Raw genomic sequence first — 21,949 nt, forward strand, 5'->3', positions numbered from 1 at the left:
GGGAATGGAGTTTCTTCTTTGTACTGGTGTACCAGAAAAGACCGGAGGAGAAAGAGTTAAAAAAGTAGTAGCTTTAATATAAATAAAAAAATATAGTATCTTACATATAAGAACACTTTAACGCTCCCGTGGGAAGGACCGGAATAATGCTGTGTTATAGCAGGAACAGCTTGGTTCTCTCAGGATTCCTCTGTGTCCACTTCCTCAATGGGCGTATTCAGCACAACGCGTTTCACCAATCGGCTTCCTCAGGTGCATAGTCTCTCCACCTCCAGTCTTCCCATTTATAGAGCCATTAACCTCTTCTTTACCAATCACTTGATTAATTGAGTCCATTAACCCCTTCTTTACAAAATCACTCAATTACCATAAAAATATAGTTAATAGATAAAACACATAAAAACACATAAAAAATACCAGTGTTCTAAATGAGGTAATCACATATGAAATAGCCACAAATATATCATACAGATCTTTTGACGCAAATAATTACATATGTTCAAAAAGTGCTGCATAACGTGCAAAAGGTTAATTATAGCAGAATACTGGTGTTGCAATGGTTAATTTTTAATTGGTAGACCCACCTCATCTCCTCCTGACCTATCCTTCTAATAAAATCACCTCCCCTCCAGTTTCTAGTGACGGCATAGATTCCCATGAAACTTAGGTCTCTAGGATTGCATTGATGGTAGCTGCCAAAGTGAGCAGACACACTGTGTTTACCACATCCCTTTCTGATATTTCGCACGTGTTCACCAATTCGAACATGTAATGGTCTAATGGTGCGGCCTACATACTGTAGTCCACACTTACAACTCAATGTGTAAATAACATTTTTCGTATGGCAGGTAATAATTGTTTTTATAGGGAATTCTTTATTGGTTCTAAAGGATTTGACCAGCAATTCTGGTTTGTTATATTGTAAGCTGGTGCTAGTGCATGCTAAGCATGTACCACACCTATAGAAACCTTTTCCCCAATTTAAGAAGTGTTTTGGTGTGTTAATCTTTCTTCTTCTTTCTTACTCCAAGAGATAAATATTTTTCTAAATTTGGGGGGAGTTGGTGGAACTGTTATGTAGGGTGAGGGTAGATATGTGCCTGTATCTACACACTCTCAGTGCCCTGCTACTACTGCTGCTACTGCCATATCACCTTCCTTACAAACTGGTCCAACTTTTGGAGAAATTGAGTCCCAATTGGTGCAGTGCTTCTGTTGACGGTGGTCCTGCAAAACCGAGTGACGGTGCTGCTGTAGGTGAAGGGACCTCATCATTTTCGACTCAATAAAAGTCGGGGGGGGGGCGGTCCGCACCGGGTGCCGCTCATCAGGGGGGCACCCGGCACCCCTCCAGAGACGGACAGTAATGTCCGCCGCTGGAGGAGCAGGCTCGCAAGGGAGCGGTATCGGATGTCTTTAACAGACCTCCGGCTCCCTTGAGTGATTTTAAGCCGGTTCAAGGATCTCCCTTGTGATCCGCGCGGCAACAGCTGCTGTGCGCCGGGGCTTGTTGTCAGATCCCGGCGCACAACACTGAAGCCGAGCCCACCGCTGTCCGTGTCCTCTGACCCGGAAGAAGAAAGAAGAACTGAAGAAGAGGAGCGAAGAGAAGGAAAAGGAGCTGTAAGGAGAAAAGAGGAAAGGTAGGAAAGCATTCAGTGAGAGTGGATTGGTGTATGTGTGGATTAGTGGATGTGTGGATTAGTGGATGTGTGGATGTGTGGATTGGATTAGTGTATGTGTGGATTGGATTAGTGTATGTGTGGATTGGATTAGTGTATGTGTGGATTGGTATACGTGTGGATTGGTATACGTGTGGATTGCCATACGTGTGGATTGGTATACGTGTGGATTGGTATATATGTGTGGATTGGTATATATGTGTGGATTGGTATGCGTATGGATTGGTATGCGTGTGGATTGGTAAATGTGCGAGAGTGATGGGTGTTATGCTGTACCATTTCCAATGTCTTTTTCATGATCTAATTATGCTCTAAAAGTACATCATAACTCCCATCACTCTATACTGTTCCATACAGTGGCAGAGCTGGGAGGCAGAGGCCTTGCACCCCCACCGCAGGTAAGTGAACTTGAAAGAGGGAAAGGGTAGATAGGGAGAAGGGAGTGAGACAGGGGAAAGGGGGTAGATAGGGAGAAGGGAGTGAGAAGGGGTAGATAGGGCAGAAGCGAGTGAGAAGGGGTAGATAGGGCAATCATACTCGCATCATGCCAAGTCTGCGAGTACATCCTGGAATCTGGGTATGCCTGGGCATGATAGGAATGTGATTGCTGTTAATAATATATATATATACATATACATATATATATATATATAATATTGTTATTTAATTGTTTTGTCCTATTTTGGTGTGTTACTTACTTTAAATAAAAGTGTTAGATTTTTTTATGGTGTGTGGGGGGTCATATTCGGTTTTGGCCAGGTAAATGCTGCACTTTCGGTTTCAGTCCAGAATTCGTTTGGTGCATCCCTACTACTAAGCCAGACAATGAAGTGGTAGGCCTACACCACATCAATGTTTGGCGTAGTATATAGCGATTAGGGTTTTGTTACAAGTTTTTATTCCTTTCTTTTTTGGGGATGGGGGGGCGCCAGAGGAGTAGTCCGCACAGGGCGCCAGAACACCTAAGGCCGGCTCTGCCAACTGTTAAACAGAAATTTAACCTTGCTTTCTTTATGGAGAACGGCTTCAAGCCAATCCATCTGAAACAAAAAGCGTAAGCGCGACAGGACCATAGGCAATAAAGGTGGCTGAGGAGCAATCTAATACGCACTTTTTAATAAAAATTTTATCTTCGCTTATTATAATTTTATATTCAGTGGGTTATTACCCCCCAATTAAATATATCTTTTAAAATAAATTTATGGTTACTTACCCTCATTTATTAAATACACCATGGAGTTTTCTGACGGAACAGCGTGCAGTACATATCGGTGAATTCTTCGGCAAGGAAGGATAAGAGTTACCCCCGGAGTATAAGATGCGATAAGCACATTTGATTGATGTGCCACAAGCTGTGTGAGTGCAAACTTTCTCCAAATGCACACTAAGTTTGCATGCTACACTATTGCGTCTCTTTTTGCTGTTTCCATTTAGACGCTCTGAAAAGGAAACAAGAGAGGCTTGAAAAAAACGTTGATTATTGTAAGTGCATTGGGTTATCTGTGTGGTTACAAAGGATACATTGTTGCAATCTGCACTATTATTTTGTATCTCTTCTTTTTTTTTTATTTTATGTGAGCGCCCCCTAGTGGATTTTGGGACTTATTAGCAAGTCAGATTCAAAAGGCATTTACCCTGACACGATCTAGGTACTATGGCAAGGGCGTTGAGGAATAGACAAAATTTAGTGGCAAGTGGCAAGGGCGTTGAGGAATAGACAAAATTTAGCATTCATCCCTAAAACACCAAATGCCAAGGGTACCCTTGTATTTAAAACTGATAAAATAGCGGAGTGTTTCCATGACTATTATCAGGCTTTATATAATATCGGGCGTCAGGAACGACACCCGAGTTTGGGGGTCGTTTGGAAGATTACCTAAATATGTGAAGTTGTGCTTGAATGAGGAGGGTGAGATATTACTCAAGAGGAAATAGAGGAGGCCATTAGGTCTTCCCCTTCGGGTAATAATAGAGGAGGCCATTAGGTCTTCCCCTTCGGGTAAGAGCCCGGGGCCTGATGGGATTACTATCACGTATTATAAGACTTTTCGTCATTTATTGGCTCCGCACCTTGTTAAGCTGTTTAACTCCCTGGCTGGGGGGTCTAGGCTCCCTTTAAAGGCTTAAGAGGCCTTTAGGTCTTAGAGGAGGCCATTAGGTCTTCCCCTTCGGGTAAGAGCCCGGGGCCTGATGGGATTACTATCACGTATTATAAGACTTTTCGTCATTTATTGGCTCCGCACCTTGTTAAGCTGTTTAACTCCCTGGCTGGGGGGTCTAGGCTCCCTTTAAAGGCTTAAGAGGCTCACATTGTGATTCTCCCAAAGCCTATAAAAGACCTATTAAATGTGGACATAAAACTCCTGGCAAAGGTTCTGGCACTTTGCTTGCAGTCGCTTATTCCTGGGTTGGTTGGGGGAGATCAGGCTGGTTTTGTCCCTTGAGGGGAGGCCAGCGATAATACTACGAAAATACTAAATGCCATACATTGGTCTAAGGTCTGGGATACCGCATTGGCGTTATTATCTACCGACGCAGAGAAGGCCTTTTATAGAGTGAGTTGGACGTTTTTATTTTCTACACTGCAGCATTTTGGTTTTGGCCCCAATATCTGTCATTTCTGCTTTGTATCATTTTCCTTCAGCCAGGATTCCAGTTAATGGAGAACTTTCCAGGCCGTTTCTACTCACTAATGATACGAGACAGGGTTGCCCACTGTCACCCATATTATTTGTCCTTACGCTGGAGCCTCTGTTGCATGTGATTAGGGCGGCAACGGATTTTGTTGGGATTGGCAGGAGAAACCACAAGGTCAGTGCATTTGCAGACAACCTCTTATTCCTGGTTACAGATGCAATGATGTCTTTCCCTGTCATTATGTGAGAAATAGAGGTTTTTGGATCCCTGTAATACTTTAAAATAAATTATTCTAAACCGGAAGTGCTGGATATTTCCATCCCTAGGGATCAAGTGGTAAGACTACAGAGGCTTTTCCCCTATGAATGGGAATAGGATCATGGGCTTAGGAACCCCTAAAAATCTGGGGGGACAGCATTTCCCCCCATCAGATCCCCATTTTCTCCCCATCTCTCACACTATCTACCCCCTCTCCCCCTTCTCACACTATCTACCCCCTCTCCCCCTTTCTTACTATCTACCCTCCCTTCTCACACTATCTACCCCCTCCCTTCTCACACTATCTACCCTCTCCCTACCCCCTTCTCACTAGCTACCCTCTCCCTACCCTCCCTTCTCACTAGCTACCCTCTCCCTACCCCCCCTTCTCACTAGCTACACTCTCCCTACCCCCCTTCTCACTGTCTACCCAGGCAGCCAGTACATGGCAGTACAGGCAGGGTGGCTGTAAGTGATGTGCAGACCCCATACTGCTGGCAGCATCAATACACAAGGGGGGCAGCTAGCTAGGTTTCAGCATGTACTGGCTGACTTGGCATGATAGGAGTGTGATTGCTTACAGCAATCACAGTCCCATCATGCCTAGGTTCCAGCACTTACACATCCATGCTATCACACACACACAAATTCATTCATTCACAGATTAATTCCCTCAATCACGCATACTCATTCAAACACCCTCCCCACCCCCTTACCTGCACTGCAGCTCCTCGATGCCGCTCACAGACTTCAGCAGGGGGCGCGGCCTCCCTCTGCGTTCTCTCGTACTGCACAGATGAAGCAGGACTGGAGCAGAGTCATGTGATGTCACGTGAACTCTGCTGGGTTCCGCTTCCTCTGTGCAGGACAGAAGACCCTCCTACAGGTAAGTAGCAGGGCTCTTGTTGTAGCAGGGCTCGAGGTGCGGACCGCGGACCTGGCTGCGGACCTGGCTGCCGATCTTACGCGGGCCGCACCTCAAGGTCTCGCGGGCCGCATTTTTATTGGGGGGGGGGTTCCTACAGCCCTGGGGGGGGGATTTCTTCATTATCAGTCCCCCCCGCATGAGTTACTGGGGGGGATCTGTCCCCCCCGGTTCCTACGCCCATGAATAGGATTAAGTATTTGGGGATTACGTTATCTCCGGATTTGCATACCCTTTGCGGTTTGAATCATGGGGTGCTCTTACACACCTTGCGGGTGGATCTTAGATCTTGAAACAAAAAACCTTTACGTGGTTTGGTAGGGTCGCCGTGCTTATAATGAAGTACTGCTGAGGGTGCCTTACCCCTTATGGGTATTGCCCATTGCTCTTCCCAAGACATTTTTTAGGCAACTGAAGTCAAGACACACCTTATCACTAAAGGGGGTCTAATTCGATCGCTGTCCCTGATGTCCCCTTTCACCCACAACCCTGATTTTTCCCTGGGCCAGAGCGGGGGGGGGGCTTTATCACGCATTTTCCCGAGGGATATTCAGTTTCTTCGTCTGGGTCATGTCCTCACTGCACAAACCATGAAATCTTTGTCGGCTTTCTGCCCTGACGGTCCATGGGCTTTTGCTGATGAGTTTACATATTGTCAATTGTCCCATTATATCAACTCTCTACAACGCTCGGTCACACTACCCACTGACATGACACAGTTTGAGAAGGTTTCCTTTGAATCGTCTCCTCCGACTGGGCTGGTCGCAATGATTTGTAAGATTTTTGTTGAGGAGCAGTCCAGGTGGGTACCTTACTTTATGGGGAATTGGGAGAGGGATCTGGGTACTGCTCTTACCTTCAGAAGATAGGGATAAAATATTCCTAATTACTCAAATATGTTCCATGTCTGCACTCGACCAGGAGGCGGCATATAAACTTCTTATTAGGTGGTACCAAGTCCCAGCAGATCTTCATAAAATATTCCCCACCAGGCTGGCTGTATGTTGGAGGTGTTTGCGGGGGCGGGGCACTTACCTTCTCATTTAGTGGGACTGCACAGAGTTGAGATCTTTCTGGGAAGCGGTGGTGTTCGCGACTCTGGCCGTGGTGTTGTTACATCACACTCCGAGGTCTTTGGGAGCCTATAAGAGATCGTTGACGGTCTATTTGTTAAATGCAGTGAGGGCGTTGATCCTTCTCCACTGGAAACGGGTATCCGGTCCCTACGGTTGGGGAATGGGTGGCGGAGGTGGACAGGACTCAGGTGTTAGCATCGGATCGCTTGGATGAGATGTAATGGGAATGCACTTTTTATTGAGCATGTGATGGTGCTTTGCAGATATTTGGGGCATGCAGCCGTTGAGACTCTGAGAGGCAATGCGAAATTTCTTTGTTCCGTTGTGTTAAGTGTTTCTTTTTCTTTTTGGTTTGTTACCTTACTCATGCTGTTTGTCTCAATGATACCTTTGTATACTGATATGCCGTCCTTCTTTGTATCAGTGAAAATATGACGTATTATTTTGCTTCCATGTATACTTTGTTATACCAATTTTTCCACATGCCTTCCATGTCAATCCACTGTTGTGACGGTAATTATTGATGACATACACAATAAAAAATATATTGAAATAAAAGCTTTTCTTTATAGTTTACAAACAAGTGCAAAGACAGAGCGGCAGGCTCCCGCGCTGCCTGGTTGTTGTGAACTTTTGCGTCCAAAGCAAGAAAGGAAAATTGTGCCCATTCAGCTATTTTTTTACAGAGGTTATTTTATTGACACTGTTCTTACACACAGCTGCCCATACATGCTGCCTTTACACACGCCTGCCCGTAAACACACATAAAAACATACACTGACCTTACATGCTGCCTTTATACACACCTTCCCATAAACACACATATACAGATACACTGCTCTTAAAAGGAAATACTTATACACACTACCTTTTACAAACATTTACCTATAAAAACACACATACACCATACACTGCCATAACACACGACTGCCCACACACACACACTGCATTTACACACCTGTCCATAAACACACATATATGCATAAACACTGCCTTCACACACACACCGGCCTATAAACACACATATACACACACTTCCCTTACACAAGCCTGTTCATACACATACACATGTATACACATACACTGCCCACACAGCCCTGCCTTTACACACACATATACACATACACACACCAGCTAACAAACACACAAATACCTACTCTGCTCTTACACACACCAGCTTATAAACACACACATATATACACATACTCTGCCCTTACACCCCTTTATCCCCATCCCTTACTTTTCTCATCCTCAATCCTGTGGTGGGGAGCAATGTCTGTCATTTGAGACCTCTGCTTAAGACGTCATATCCCGGCACTTGGCATCAATTGCTGGCATGTAGTGATTAGGGGACACGGAAGTCGAGGTCTGAAGTGATATACCTCGCACTCCCTAGTTTTGGGCCGTTTAGAGGGGGATTGTGAACTTCCCAGCTAGCCCTGCTTGGATACCCGTTGAGCATGGCTGGTTGGGGAGATTACAATCTTATACCTGCCTCGGTGTGGCCCAGAAGACTGGCCCATTGGAGGCGTCCTCTCCGTTCGCCCGCTGAAAAAAAAACTGGCCAACATTATTAAATATATATATGATTTATAAAATAAGAAAAGTTTGTATTTATTTTCTCCTTTATTATTCTTTTATAAACTCCCAATGTATGACCTTTGGATATAATCTGTCTGCTCAGTAATGGTCCTATTTTTAAACTAGTCCACCCCTTTTCTATTTGATTCCTCAGTATTTCTTCTACTTTTACCCAGCTCACTACTAATATCTTATATCTGCTTTGTGTTATTTGCCTTTAGTCTGAACCCATCTCACGTAAACATTTTTTTCTTATTACCCTTGGGGATAACATCTTGAGTTTTCATATAAAAACTGTGTGGACACATCATCTGTTTTGTTGTGTAAAAGTGGAATCAGGCAGCTTTGTAGCTGTTCTTATATTAATTAAAAGCATTTGCTTATAGAATGACCTTTCATTGTTAGTGCAAAAGCAGGAATCCAGATTTGATTCATGCTAAACTAAATGTCTAAAATTCAACTTGTTTGTCATTCATTATACATAGTTGCTTCCTTGTAACTGAAGGAATGCAATTTAATCTGATAAGCCTTAGTATCAATAAAGCTAAATTGAAATTGTGCTTCTAAGCATGATACATTATCCTGGTCTCTAGAAAATCTTAAAGCTGCTGGCTTCATTGGCAGGCTAATACTACAAATAAATGCTTATTCTGTTTTACATTTAGATTACTGTCAAAAATGCTGATAAATGAAAGTTCGCCTTGTGCAACTGTGATGAATGCATACATTTTTTTGTAATCTATGTTCAAGACAATCTGTTTAACTGATGGTAAGACAATCTTTCTAGCATTTCTTTGGCAGAAAATGTTTACATGCAAATTGGTTGTTTCACTTAGCTGACATAACGAGACTTATTAAAGTTACATCATGCCTTGTATTGCAGATATATGATATATGATATGAATATTGATGTATTCATTATATTAATGTCCTACATTACTTTTTTATATATACTAATTGGTCTGTGCACCTTTCTGGCAGAACCAGCATTAACCTTTTCAGCAATTTGAGCTACACTAGCTCGTCTGTTGGATTTGACCACACTGGTCAACCCCCCCCCCCCACATGCATCAATGAGATCCTCTAACCCAGTCGTCTAGCCATCACAATTTGTCCCTTGTCAAAGTAGCTCAGCTCCTTATGCTTTCCCAATTTTTCCTGCTTCTAACACATCAACTTTGATAGAGTGAGTTGGATGTTCACTTGTTGCCTAATATATCCCACCCACTGACAGGTGCCATGATAACAGTGGTCTGCTAACATCTTGGTGCCAGATACCACAGCACACCTTCAGAGATCTACTGGAGTCCATGCCTCAATGGGTCAGGGCTGTTTTTGCGATAAAAAAGGGGTACCTACACGATATTAGACAGGCGGTCATAAAATTATGGGTGATTGGCGTCTTCGGGCGGACGTGAAAACGAACACGAAGAGTCCGTTTTTTTGTTCGTTCCGAAGAAACATAGAAGAGAATACAGTGCCGGTAAAACGTAAGCGAAGACGAAGACACACACGAAGAATCTTCGTCTTCGTCTACTAATCTCCCCGGTCCCTTCCCCATCTAGCCTACCTTATCTTGACGCCATCGCAGGAGTTGACTGAAGCGGAAATCCGCAGGTTCGCCGTCAAGGGTTACAGGGCAGTGCGAGTGAGCCTATTGGTCACCTGCAGGGTCTTCCTCTGGCATCAACCAATTGGTTGATGCCAGAGGAAGACCCTGCAGGTGACCAATAGGCTCACTCGCACGGCCTTTTTAACTCCTGATTTCCGCTCCCGTTAACCTCTGCGATGCTGCGTTGGATAACGGGAGCAGAAATCCCTAGGTTAAAGGGCTGTGCAAGCGACCAATAGGCTCACTCGCACGGCCCCATTCCACTAGTTGCTATGCAGAAAAAAAAAACCTGGGACCCTGCTGCAACAGTTAAAAGTCCGTGCCAGCGACCAACCCTTAGGTAGATAGGAAAGGGCCCAAAGAAAGAGCCAATGTTGAGTGTAGGAGCAGAGTAGGGTTTGTAGCTGTGTAAAACATGCGTAATATGCCCAGTGGGTCTGGGTAGGTGCTCGAAAACAGGAAAAGGGCCAGCAGCAAATGAAGCGAATGAGTAGCTTGACCCACACACAAGCCTTATACCCCCTATATGCCACTCTGCCTCACTGATATGCCATATACCCCCTATATCCCACTCTGCTTCCTGATATGCCACTCTGCCTCCCTGATATGCTACTCTGCCCCCCAGATATGCCTTATACCTCCTATATCCAGCTCTGCAGCCCTGATATGCCTTATATCCCCAGATATGCCACTCTGCCCCCCCAGATACGCCACTCGCCCCTCCCCCAGACTTACCAACACATCCCCAGACTTGCCCTTCTTGCTCCAGACTCCCTAGTGTCTAGTGGGGGCAGCCGGTGGACGTCTGCGCGATGCACATAGACAACCTTCGCTTCTGCCCGACACTTCTGCCGGGGCTTCTTTGACTGAGCACCGGAAGGTCATGTCACACCAGTGCTCCGTCATAGAAGCCCCCGCGGAAGTGCCAGAGAGAAGCGGAGGTTGTCTGCGCGGATCGAACAGACATTCACAGGCCGCCAGAGAGGATGATCCAGGTCCTCTGCAGCGCTGCGAGGGATCCTCCTCTCTGGCAGCATGTTAACATCTGCATGATGCAGACAGACAACCTCCGTTTCTGCCCGGCACTTCCACTGAGGCTTCTATGATGGCGCACTGGAAGGTCATGTCATGCCAGCGCTCGGCCCCAGAGGAACTGCCGGCAGGAGCGGAGGTTGTCAGAGAGGAGGATCCAGGTCCCCTGCAGTGCTATTTGAGGTACGATTATAAGACAATCTCGAATATAAGACGAGGGGTATTTTTCAGAGCATTTGCTTGGAAAAAACCTTGTCTTATATTCGAGCAAATACGGTAATCAGTATGGAAAGAACTGCCCATTTGTCCCTAAAACTTTTACCCACCTCCTCTCCCAGGACATAAAACCAGTGGAGCTGGTGCAGCTCTGTGAAAACGAAACCCCTCCCCCCCGCACATAACTCATACGAATAGCTTTGTAAAGCAGCTCCATGTGACAAGCCCTAGGACATGAAAGCTAACCGGAACACCTGCACTGCTAAGACTGATCCTGTACTCCCACCCTGTACAACTGCTGCTGCTCGCCTAGTGGAGGAAAAGGAAAAAGCTTACATGAACCGAAGACAGAGGAGGGGGGGGAGGTGGTTGAGGAACAGTGTCTGGCTGTGCAGCAACAGAACGACCCTGAGGTGAAACAAGAGGCTCCTGGCAGAGACTAAATGCCATGCTTGATCAAACAGAGACGCCTAGTGGAATCCAACGCCCACAAACGTAATGCCCCAGAGGACATGAACATAAATGCCCTGAAGGAGGGGATTCTGAAAGGGGGGTATAAATACCCCTTAAAACCCCTCCCACAAATACGGGCCTTTACATATATAAATATATATATGTATGAAGGCCGATTTATTGGCCTGTATTTGTGGGAGGGGCGTTAGTAGCACTTATATACCAGGCAGGGGCCTCCCTTGGGTGTGACGGCAGTGCTGTGTACCTGGAGTATCCCGAATCAGCTGACACGTCACGAGAGTTCCGGGTCAGCAGGTTCCCTTTCGAGTCGGCGGTTAGGAACTGACACTAAGGTTGTTCCGGTCCCGGGTCAGTGTAAGCTGCGCGCTCGAGCAGCACCGTCTATTTTGCTGTCCGGTCGGCGGTGTTTCCTTAGGTGAGGGGGAAGCTGGGCACCGCATCGGAATGTTCTGCCTGGCAGCCCACATCGTGCCTCCCGTGCGGCAGTACGGCTAGGGTGCAGGAGTCAGCGAGACTCCGTCTCGGTTTGTCTTGCAGGTTTCCCATGTCTTGCACGGGCCGTGCTTTACGGGGGTTGTAGTTGTGTTGTTTTGCCCTCTTTAGGCACGTCACGAGAGTTCCGGGTCAGCAGGTTCCCTTTCGAGTTGGCGGTTAGGAACTGAAACTAGGGTCATTCTGGTCCCGGGTAAGTGTACGCTGCACGCTCGAGCAGCATTGTCTATTTTGCTGTCCGGTCGGCGGTGTGCCAGTTTCCTTAGGTGAGGGGGAAGCTGGGCACCGCACAGGAACGATCTGCCTGGCAGCCCACGTCATGGCTCCCGCGTGGCAGTACGGCTAGGGCGCAGGAGTCAGCGAGACTCCGTCTCGGTTTGTCATGCATGTTTCCCATGTCTTGCACGGGCCGCCATGCTTTACGGGGGGGGGGGAGGTAGTGCACTGGCCACATCACTGTTTTCACTTCACACAAACAGATTTCTCAGCCTGTCATTACAGCCAATGCCGGCTGCTTCACGTTTGCACCAATTGTTTCAGAGTTCATCCTAAAATAGCGTGTCCATTAAAATGATGTCTCTCGCATTTGAGAAATTGGTCATGTAAGTGTTGTTTGTAATAAACTGTTATGTATCATTTAGCTGTGTTGTTTTGCCCTCTTTAGGCATTCCTCCTACGCAACGGTTATGGCACAATTCAAGCCGCTTAGTTTAGTTAGTTAGGCAGGTAGATGGTAGTATGTCATGTAGCTATACACGTCACAGGTAAGCCCTGACCACAAGTATGAAGGCCAATTTATTGGCCTGTATTTGTGGGAGGGGCGTTAGGAGCACTTATATACCAGGCAGGGGCCTCCCTTGGGTGTGACGACGGTGCTGTGTACCCTCCCAACCCACCCTACTTTCATAAACATCTCACAGGGTATGCCCTCTTTAGGCATTCCTCCTACGCAGCGGTTATGGCACAATTCAAGCCGTTTAGTTAGTTAGGCAGGTAGATGGTAGTATGTCATGTAGCTATACACGTCACAGGTAAGCCCTGACCACAAATATATATACACACGCACACTGGCCAGTTTATTAGGTACACCTAATTGGCTAATCAGCCAATCACATGGCAGCAACATAATGCATTTAGGCATGTAGACGTGGTCAAGACAACTTGCTTAAGTTCAAACCGGGCATCAGAATGGGGAAGAAAGGGGAGTTAAGTGACTTTGAAGGTGGCATGGTTGTTGGTGCCAAACGGGCTGATCTGAGTATCATAGAAACTGCTGATCTACTGGGATTTTCGCACACAACCATCTATAGGAATTACAGAGTAAAAGAGAAAATATCCAGTGAGGGGCAGTTATGTGGGTGAAAATGCCTTGTTGATGTCAGAGGTCAGAGGAGAATGGGCAGACTGGTTCCAGATGACAGAAAGGCAGCAATAACTCAAATAACCAGTCGTTACAACCAAGGCATGCAGAATACCATTTATGAACACACAACACGTCACACCTTGAAGCAGATGGGCTACAGCAGCAGAAGACCACACCAGGTGCCACTCGTGTCAACAAAGAACAGGAAACTGAGGCTACAATTCACACAGGCTCACCAAAATTGGACGATGGAAGACTGAAAGAACATTGCCTGTCCTGATGAGTCATGATTCCAGCTATGACATTCAGATGGCAGGGTGAGACTTTGACATTAACAAGATGAAAGCATGGATTCATCCTGCCTTGTATCAACGGTTGAGGCTGCTGATGGTGGTGTAATGGTGTGGGGGACATTTTCGTGGCACACTTTGGGCCCCTTAGTACCAACTGAGCATCGTTTAAACACGACAGCCTACCTGATTGTTACTGACCATGTCCATCCCTTTATGACCACAGTGTATCCATCTTCTAATGGCTACTTGTCACAAAGCTCACACCATCTCAAACTGGTTTCTTGAATGACAATGAGTTCACTTTGCTACAGTGGCTTCCACAGTAAAGTGACCAGATTTTTTAAATTAAATCCGAGGACATATTTTTAATTGGCAAAGGGTAAAAAACTATTTTATAACCATATTTTCTTCAAATTGTATATGCAGTGTATCTAGTATGTGTTTATGAAGTGATTGTATGTGATATATCCATTATTTGTTACATTCTGTCCATCAATGTCTGCATCAATGTATACTGGAGACAGATTACATTACATTACATTTATTTGTAAAGTGCCGAGCACTGTTACAGTCAGTAGAACAATTTATAAACACATACAATAACAAATTGGTGCAAAGGAGAAGAGGGCCCTGCTCTTGCGAGCTTACAATCTATTCGGTGGTTGAGGGGGGAGTGAGACAATAGGAGAGGACTGCTTGGATGGGGATGAGTTGATCTGGTTCCGATGATGTGTTGAAGCTGTTGATTGTTCAGATGGCTTGATTACGATGATGGTTGGGAGTAATGGGAAGGAATATTGTATGCTTCCCTCAACAGGTGGGTTTTCAGAGAGGTTTTGAAAGTTGCGGATGAGAAAGTCTGACGGGAAGGGAATTCAAAAGGAGGGGTGCGGCGCGGGTGAAATTCCGAATGCGGGAGTGGGAAGAGGTAACAACAGTAGAAGATAGCCGCAGGTAATGAGGGAAGCGAAGGGGGCAGGTAGGGGTGTATTTAGATTGGAGGATAGAGATGTAAGGGGGTGTAGAGTTGTTGAGGGCTCTAGAGGCCAGGGTCAGAAGTTTGAATTTGATTCTGATGGGTATGGGGAGCCAATTAAGTGATTGGCATAGTGGAGCAGCGGATGAGGAACCGCGGCAGAGAAAAAATAATCTGGCTGCAGTGTTGAGGATGGATTTAAGTGGTGAAAGGCGGGAGACCGGTTAGTAGGGAGTTGCAATGGATGTGGGATCAAGGGAAGATTTCTTTAGTATTGGGGAGATGATGTTTGAATGAGGATGGGAATACACCAGAGGAAAAGGAGAGATAAAATATGTGGGTTAGGGTTGGGGTAAGGACACTAAAGAGGGGGGGGTAGGAAATGTGAAGGTTCAGGGTCGAGGGGAAAGGTGGTGAGGTGGGAGGACAACAGGACCTAGGAAACCTTAAAGGGTGTAACTGGGCTGAAGCAGGTGAGGATGGATTGAGGTGAGGAGGGAGGTTGAGATACCATATGATTGACACTATGGGGGAGGATGTTGTCCCTGATGGTGTCAATTTTGTTTTTGAAGTAGGTGGTGAGACAGAACCCTCCATCACTGGGGCCCCTGGAGAGGCCTGAGAGCCAGCCTCCTCCCTATCAACTATGGGCCCAGGCCTTGTAGAGACTTCTGTGTGTGGACACAGGGGGTCAGTTTCTACTGATTTTCTCCATGTTTTACTACTCGGAGTCTCAAAACTGTAATGTCAGCTGGACATCCTGTTGTAGGAAGAAGGCTGATTGTCTTTCCGTTGTTGATGTTATAGATGTGAAATGTTTCCGTTGTTATTGTGTGAGTTAGCCCTTGTCTTAAGACCCCTTGTAGATATGACTAGGTGTCACTGCTGTACACCTAATTATCAATTACACAACAGGTAGCTGTTAATCCTGTGAGCTCCTGTTATCTCTGTGTCCTAGCCATTGACTGTCCCAAGCCAATTATATGTCTATCATCGTTCCATGTCTACGTCCCCAATTAATCTAATTATTTATGCCTTATGTCATTCTGTCCTATCCCTGGATATTGTGTTGCAGGATTTGATCTAATTACTTCCTTCCTAACATGGTAATTGGATCATGTGATATTTGTCTTGCCCCTTTTCTTACTTGTGTATATATAGCTCTGTATTTGGTTTAAATAAAGGAGTCCTGTTTTCACCTCAACATGAGTGTTGCCTGATGATTGGGGTGGGCTGCTATGATCCTTTATTGTCCCTTTCAGGACAATAGCTACAGTGTGTAGCTAAGCTTCGGATAGCCATAGTGCAGCGACGTCCCCCCTTCTATCTACAACGCTGGTTCAGCCTGGCATTGAAGGGGTTAATTGTTGGTGTCCTGGCAGGAGGAAGCAACGATTGGCGGGAGTACCCAGTGGGGTACAGGTCTGTCCCATCACAGGTGGCAAGCTCTTGGGCAGAGAAGTTGGAGGGCAAGGGAGGTGCTGTGGGCCTGAGAAGGGTGTTAAAAGTGGAGAATAGAGTTATGGGAAAGCGAGGTGATTAACCCCTTCAATCCCAGGGGTTTTTGGTATTTTGCCATTTTTACGCTATATTGGTTCAGTGATTATTCTGCTTTCCTGTGAATAGTGTTCGCATGTAAACTACCGTATTTGCTCGATTATAAGACGAGGTTTTTTCCAGAGCAAATGCTCTGAAAAATACCCCTCGTCTTATAATCGGGGTCGTCTTCTAGTCAGACCCCCAAAAAATGGCTGGGGCCATGCTGCTTACCGGTCGCGAGCAGCGTCTCTTCCGTTAGAAGCAGGAGGACAGGAAGCTTGTAGCTTCCTCACAGAACTCTATCTCCCCCTCCCTCCTCTGGGGGCGGGGCCAGAGAAGTTGCTGGTACAGCCGGTCCCCTGCAGAAGTCTTCGAGTGAGAGATCTGCAGTTCAGGTAAGGGGGTGGGGGAGGGTTTTTGGGTAAGTATGTGTGATTAATGTGTGAAGTATGTGTGATTAATGGAATGAATGAGTATTTAAATGTTTGTGAATGTGTGTTTGTGTGTGATAGCATGGATGTGTAAGGGGGGTGGGGGTTGTAGCATGGCATAGGGAGGCTGTAATCCCACAACTATCATCCCCAGGTTCCAGCATGTACTGGCTGCCTTGGCTTGATAGGAGTGTGATTGCTGTTAGCAGCAATCACACTCCTATCAAGCCAAGGCAGCCAGTACATGCTGGGTTAAAAGGCATATCATGGGGCTGAGTGGCATATAGGGGGTTAAAATGCATTTCTGGACCTCCAGAAATGCATTTTAACCCCCTATATGCCACTCAGCCCCATGATATGCATATATACCTCCAGAAATGCATTTTAACCCCCTATATGCCACTCAGCCCCATGATATGCCTTTTAACCCCCTATATGCCAGAGTGGCATATAGGGGTATAAGGCATATCATGGGGCAGAGTGGCAAATAGGGGGGGTATAAAGCATTTCTGGGGGCAGAGTGGCATAACTGGGGGGGGGCAGGTTGGCAAATAAAAGGAAATTTAAAAAATATATTTACATGAATTAATATTTACTGGTAAAACTTTTTTTCCTATAGGGTCGTCTTATATTCAGGCTTTTTGTTTTTTTCCTAAATTAATATTTTGATTTTGGGGGGTCGTCTTATAATCGGGGTCGTCTTATAATCGAGCAAATACGGTATATATTGTTTTTCAAGGAGAGATAGAGCTTTCTTTTGATACCATAGCTGGATGATTAGTTGAAAATTTTAAATGAGAAATTTAGTAAAAACTAGCCTAATTTAGAAAAAAACACCTAATTTTTTAAAAAAAATTTCCCTCTGAATCCTCACAAAATTAGGTAAAGTGATGGAAAATCCCCTCCAAGTTTATCAATTCATGTGTCTCTGCTGACCACTTCCATGTCCCTGTCTCCTTTACTGAAGCTCCATTTCTTCTCTTGCCTGTTCTTCTGTCTTAATTACCGTATTTGCTCGATTATAAGACAAGGTTTTTTCCAGAGCAAATGCTCTGAAAAATACCCCTCGTCTTATAATCGGGGTCGTCTTAAAATCAGACCTCACATAGGTCTGACTATGAGACTAAGATCCAGATCCCCCGCAGCGATGCAGGGGACCTGGATCCTCCTGCCCCCCCCGCCCAATTTACCGGTGCATCTGCGTCCCCGGTGCTTAGTCTGGGCAGAGCTCTACACGCTGCCCGGACTATGCACCGGGGACACAGATGCAGGGGACCTGGATCCTCCCCGCCAACTTACCGGTGCTTCTGAGTCCCCGGTGCTTAGTCCGAGCAGCGTGTAGAGCTCTGCCCGATTCGCAAATCGGGTAGAGCTCTACACGTTGCCCAGACTTAGCACCGGGGACACAGATGCAGGGGACCTGGATCCTCCCCCCCAACTTACCGGTGTTTCTGTGTCCCCTGTGCTTAGTCCGGGCAGCGTGTAGAGCTCTACCCGATTAGCGTACATAACCCGCAAGGGTTATCCTAAAAACCTAACATACCCAAAGCAGAGGCGTGGCACTACCAGTGCTATGCACAGTCAGGAGCTGTTGGCCCTCAGGTACACTGGCAGGAAGGATGTGTATATCCTCTCCACTATACACAACGAGAAGGTGGTACCTGTCAGTGTACGTGGGGAAGGTCATGCACAGGGGCTCAAGCCTCAGTGCATCACCGATTACATGGGGAGTGTAGCTCTTTCTGACCAGTATCTGCAGCCGTACCTGGTGCTGCGTAAGACCAAGACCTAGTAAAAAAGGGGGCAATTTACCTCACCCACGTTGCCATGTACAACACATATGTGCCACTGGGAAGATCTACACCTTCCTAGAGTTCCAGTTTAAAATCCTGAGGGATGTCCTCTTTGAGAAGCCAATCCCTAACGTGCAGGATGAGAATGTCTTGCGTCTTACCGGCAGGCATTTTCCTCGTACAACCCCCCCACTGGTGCAAAACAGAAGCCTCAGAAAAGATGGAGTCTGTTACAAAAAGGGTATAAGGAAGGACTCCAGGTACCACTGCCTTTCCTGCCCCTCTTTGCCAGGACTCTGCATCGATGAGTGCTTCATGATCTACCACACGATCTACCACACCGGCTGAACACTTTAGGCTGGATTTCTCTGCCATAACGTACACCATGTGCAAAATATCCTAAGCAACACGCATGAAATTATTGCTACGGCTGACTTTGGCAGTGATTGATGGCCAAATGGCTGCATGGAAAATGTCCAAATGCTCCTGGTGAAATACTCTGGTAGACTGCTTTCCAAAAATGTATACTTTTATGGGAACATGTTCTCCTGTGATCCAGTATGCCGGCACGTTACAACTTATGCCCTGTAATGTCCAGAAAACCACAAATAAACTAGGCATGTGGGGTATTTCCGTAATCAGAAGAGGCGGCTGAACAATTTAGGATAGATTTCTCTGCCGTAACACATACCCTGTACAAAAAATCCTAACAATACTACAAAATACTAAGACGTGTTGGTGAAAAAAGTGCAGGAACTCATTTCTGTGGCCACCTTTGACAGTGTTTGGTGGCCAAATACCTGCATGTAGAATGCCCAAATACGCCTGATAGGATAGCCTGGATTGTCTGCTTTATAGAAATATATACCTTTGTGGGTGTTTTTGTTTTATTTGTTTAAAATTAGAGTTGCAGTCCCATCACCTAATGTAAAAATGTGGAATTTAACAAATAATAAAAATATATAAAAAAAATAAAAAACCTTATATCCCATTGCCCTAGCATCAGGGGAGGGCTGGCAGCCTAAGTCCTGGGGGGCAAGGCAAGTCAAGTGGCCCATTGTGCCACCGAATCAGCCCACAATACAGTCCCATCTTTTCCTGATTTTCTAACGCATATTGATTATAAAAATACAAAGATGATTCAACATAAGTAAATGTAATAGCAACAAAAGATGGTAAAAAAAATCAAAACCTAATGTCCCCCTGATGCTCAGCCAGTTAAATGTTCCCCATGATACTGGCTGAGGATTATGGGAAGTATAGTACACAGCAGCAGGAAAATTGTAAAGGCTAATATTAGTACCCTACCAGGATCATACCCTAAAGTGGGCACTGGGAGGGGCTGATTGGGGACAGGTGACACTGGGGAGGTGAATGGGGACAGCAATGACATTGGGGCTGAAAGGGGACAGAGGTGACACTGGAAGGGGCTTATTGGGGCAGAGGTGACACTGGAAGGGGCTGATTGGGGACAGAGGTGATACTGGGAGGGGCTGATTGGGGACAGAGGTGACACTGGGGAGCTGAACTATGTTGTTTGTCCCCCACGGACACACATACATAAACACACATACCTATTTTTTTTGTTTTTAACGAATACAAAAAAATATATAGTTTGTAAAAATATATTAATTGGTTTACTAACCTTCTACTTCTTCTACTTGGGGGGGGGGTTCGTCTAGGCCTCCGTCCTCTGATAGCAGCAGAGCGTTTTCTACGTGAACAGGATGCCAGTGTCACGACATCCGGTGCTCCAGCAGTGCGAGGGGGCGGAGCTTTCACCCCTCACGCTCCTCCCATCACGATGCGACCATCAGATTGCTGGAAAACTGATCTAAACGGCAGATGCGTGCTGATGCCGCCAGCCGAGCTACTTTAATACTTTTTTTTTTTTTTATTTAAAATGCCAAGCCCGATCGGCTTTCCATATTAAATTTTAAAAAAAAGTATTATAGTAGCTCCGGACGGCGGCACCAGCACGCATCTACCGTTTAGATCAGTTTTCCAGCAATCTGATGGCCGCATAGTGATGGGAGCAGCGTGAGGGGTGAAAGCTCCGCCCCCTCGCACTCACCTTTCACCTCTCACGCTGCTCCCATCACCAGGCGGCCATCGCACACGGCCTCTGGGTGCTGGTGCCGCCAGCCGGCGCTACTATTAAATAAAAAATAAATATTATAGTAGCGCTGGCCGGCGGCATCAGCACCCAGCGGCCGTTTAGATTAGATTTCGGGCGGCCTGGGGGGCAATTGCCCCCCTGCCCCCCGGCCCAGCACGCCCCTGCCTAGCATAACATCTACCCAGTATAAGCCTCCTGCCCCTGTTCACAACCTCCAAACCCGTTAAGCCATAAGCACACCTGTACACCTTATAGTATATTCCCTGGTTCTGGGAAAAGTATGGAAAATGTATATAAATTAGGTATTTCTGAAATCAGGACACCTGAATTGATAAACTTGGAGGGGATTTTCCATCACTTTACCTAATTTTGTGATTCAGAGGGAACATTTTAAAAAAAATTAGGTGTTTTTTTCTAATTTTTGCTAGTTTTTACTAAATTTCTAATTCTAAATTTTCAGCTAATCATCCAACTATGGTATCAAAAGAAAGCTCTATCTCTCCTTGAAAAAACAATATATAGTTTACATGAGTACACTATTCACAGGAAAAGAGAATAATGGCTGAACTGACATAGCGCAAAAATGGCAAAATTGCTCCGGGCTTTGAGGTACCAAAAACCCCTGGGATTGAAAGGGTTAAAGAATGAAAACTGCCAGTTCAGCTGTTATTTTGAAATCCTATTTCGATCATGGTCTTTACTTTATGTAATAAGTACATTATGTAGTAAAAAATGCATGTCTAAAGCATATTTATATATGTAGTGTATATGTAGCGTCTTATAATTGCCCCCCTACTTTGGTCCCTGTCCCCCCATGTGCCCCCCTAAATTTGAAAGCTGGAGACGCCACTGCACCACCAATATTTACAGAGAAGATATGTTTAAAGCAGACAGCCAAATATGGCTGCTGTGTGGCAACAATTGCTTGAAAAAAGTGTCTGCATACTTCCAGCTAACATTTCATTTTAAGATGAGTTGGCTTTATTGCTGTTAAAACAGCCTGATCCCTGCTATCATTCGTCACTACACCCTCAATAAGTGTAAACATTTTTCTTAATCTGTATAATGGACAGATCTGTCATTCATGAGCTAGAATGATGATGAGGGTGATGAAAGCGGTAGCATCGCAGGGATTAACAGGATTGAAAATCCGTAGGTTCGCCGTCAGGAGTTAAAGGGCCATAAGAACGCTTTATTGGTCGCCGGCAGGGGCCTCCTCTAGAATTAACCAATAAAAATCGCTCGCACGGCCCTTTAACTCCTGACAGCAAACCTACGGATTTCCGCTCCCGTGTTCGTTTTCATGTTCGCCCGAATACAAATACTCAAGTCTAATATGTATATCCTTGAATCCCCTATTAAAAATGATCAATGTTTTAGACTCCCATCGCCACTTTCATATGTCTATATACTACTAATTTAAAGCATGCAATTCAGCATAAAAAATCTA

General features: G+C 45.6%; 1 protein-coding gene across 1 annotated transcript in view; it reads left to right on the top strand.

Moving 5' to 3' along the window:
* Positions 1–21,949, top strand: part of NMBR (neuromedin B receptor) — a 61,471-nt gene that overhangs the window by 28,075 nt on the left and 11,447 nt on the right. The window lies entirely within an intron of this gene.

Source organism: Spea bombifrons, chromosome 3 (assembly GCF_027358695.1).
Source record: "Spea bombifrons isolate aSpeBom1 chromosome 3, aSpeBom1.2.pri, whole genome shotgun sequence".
NCBI classification, from domain to species: Eukaryota; Metazoa; Chordata; class Amphibia; order Anura; family Pelobatidae; genus Spea; species Spea bombifrons.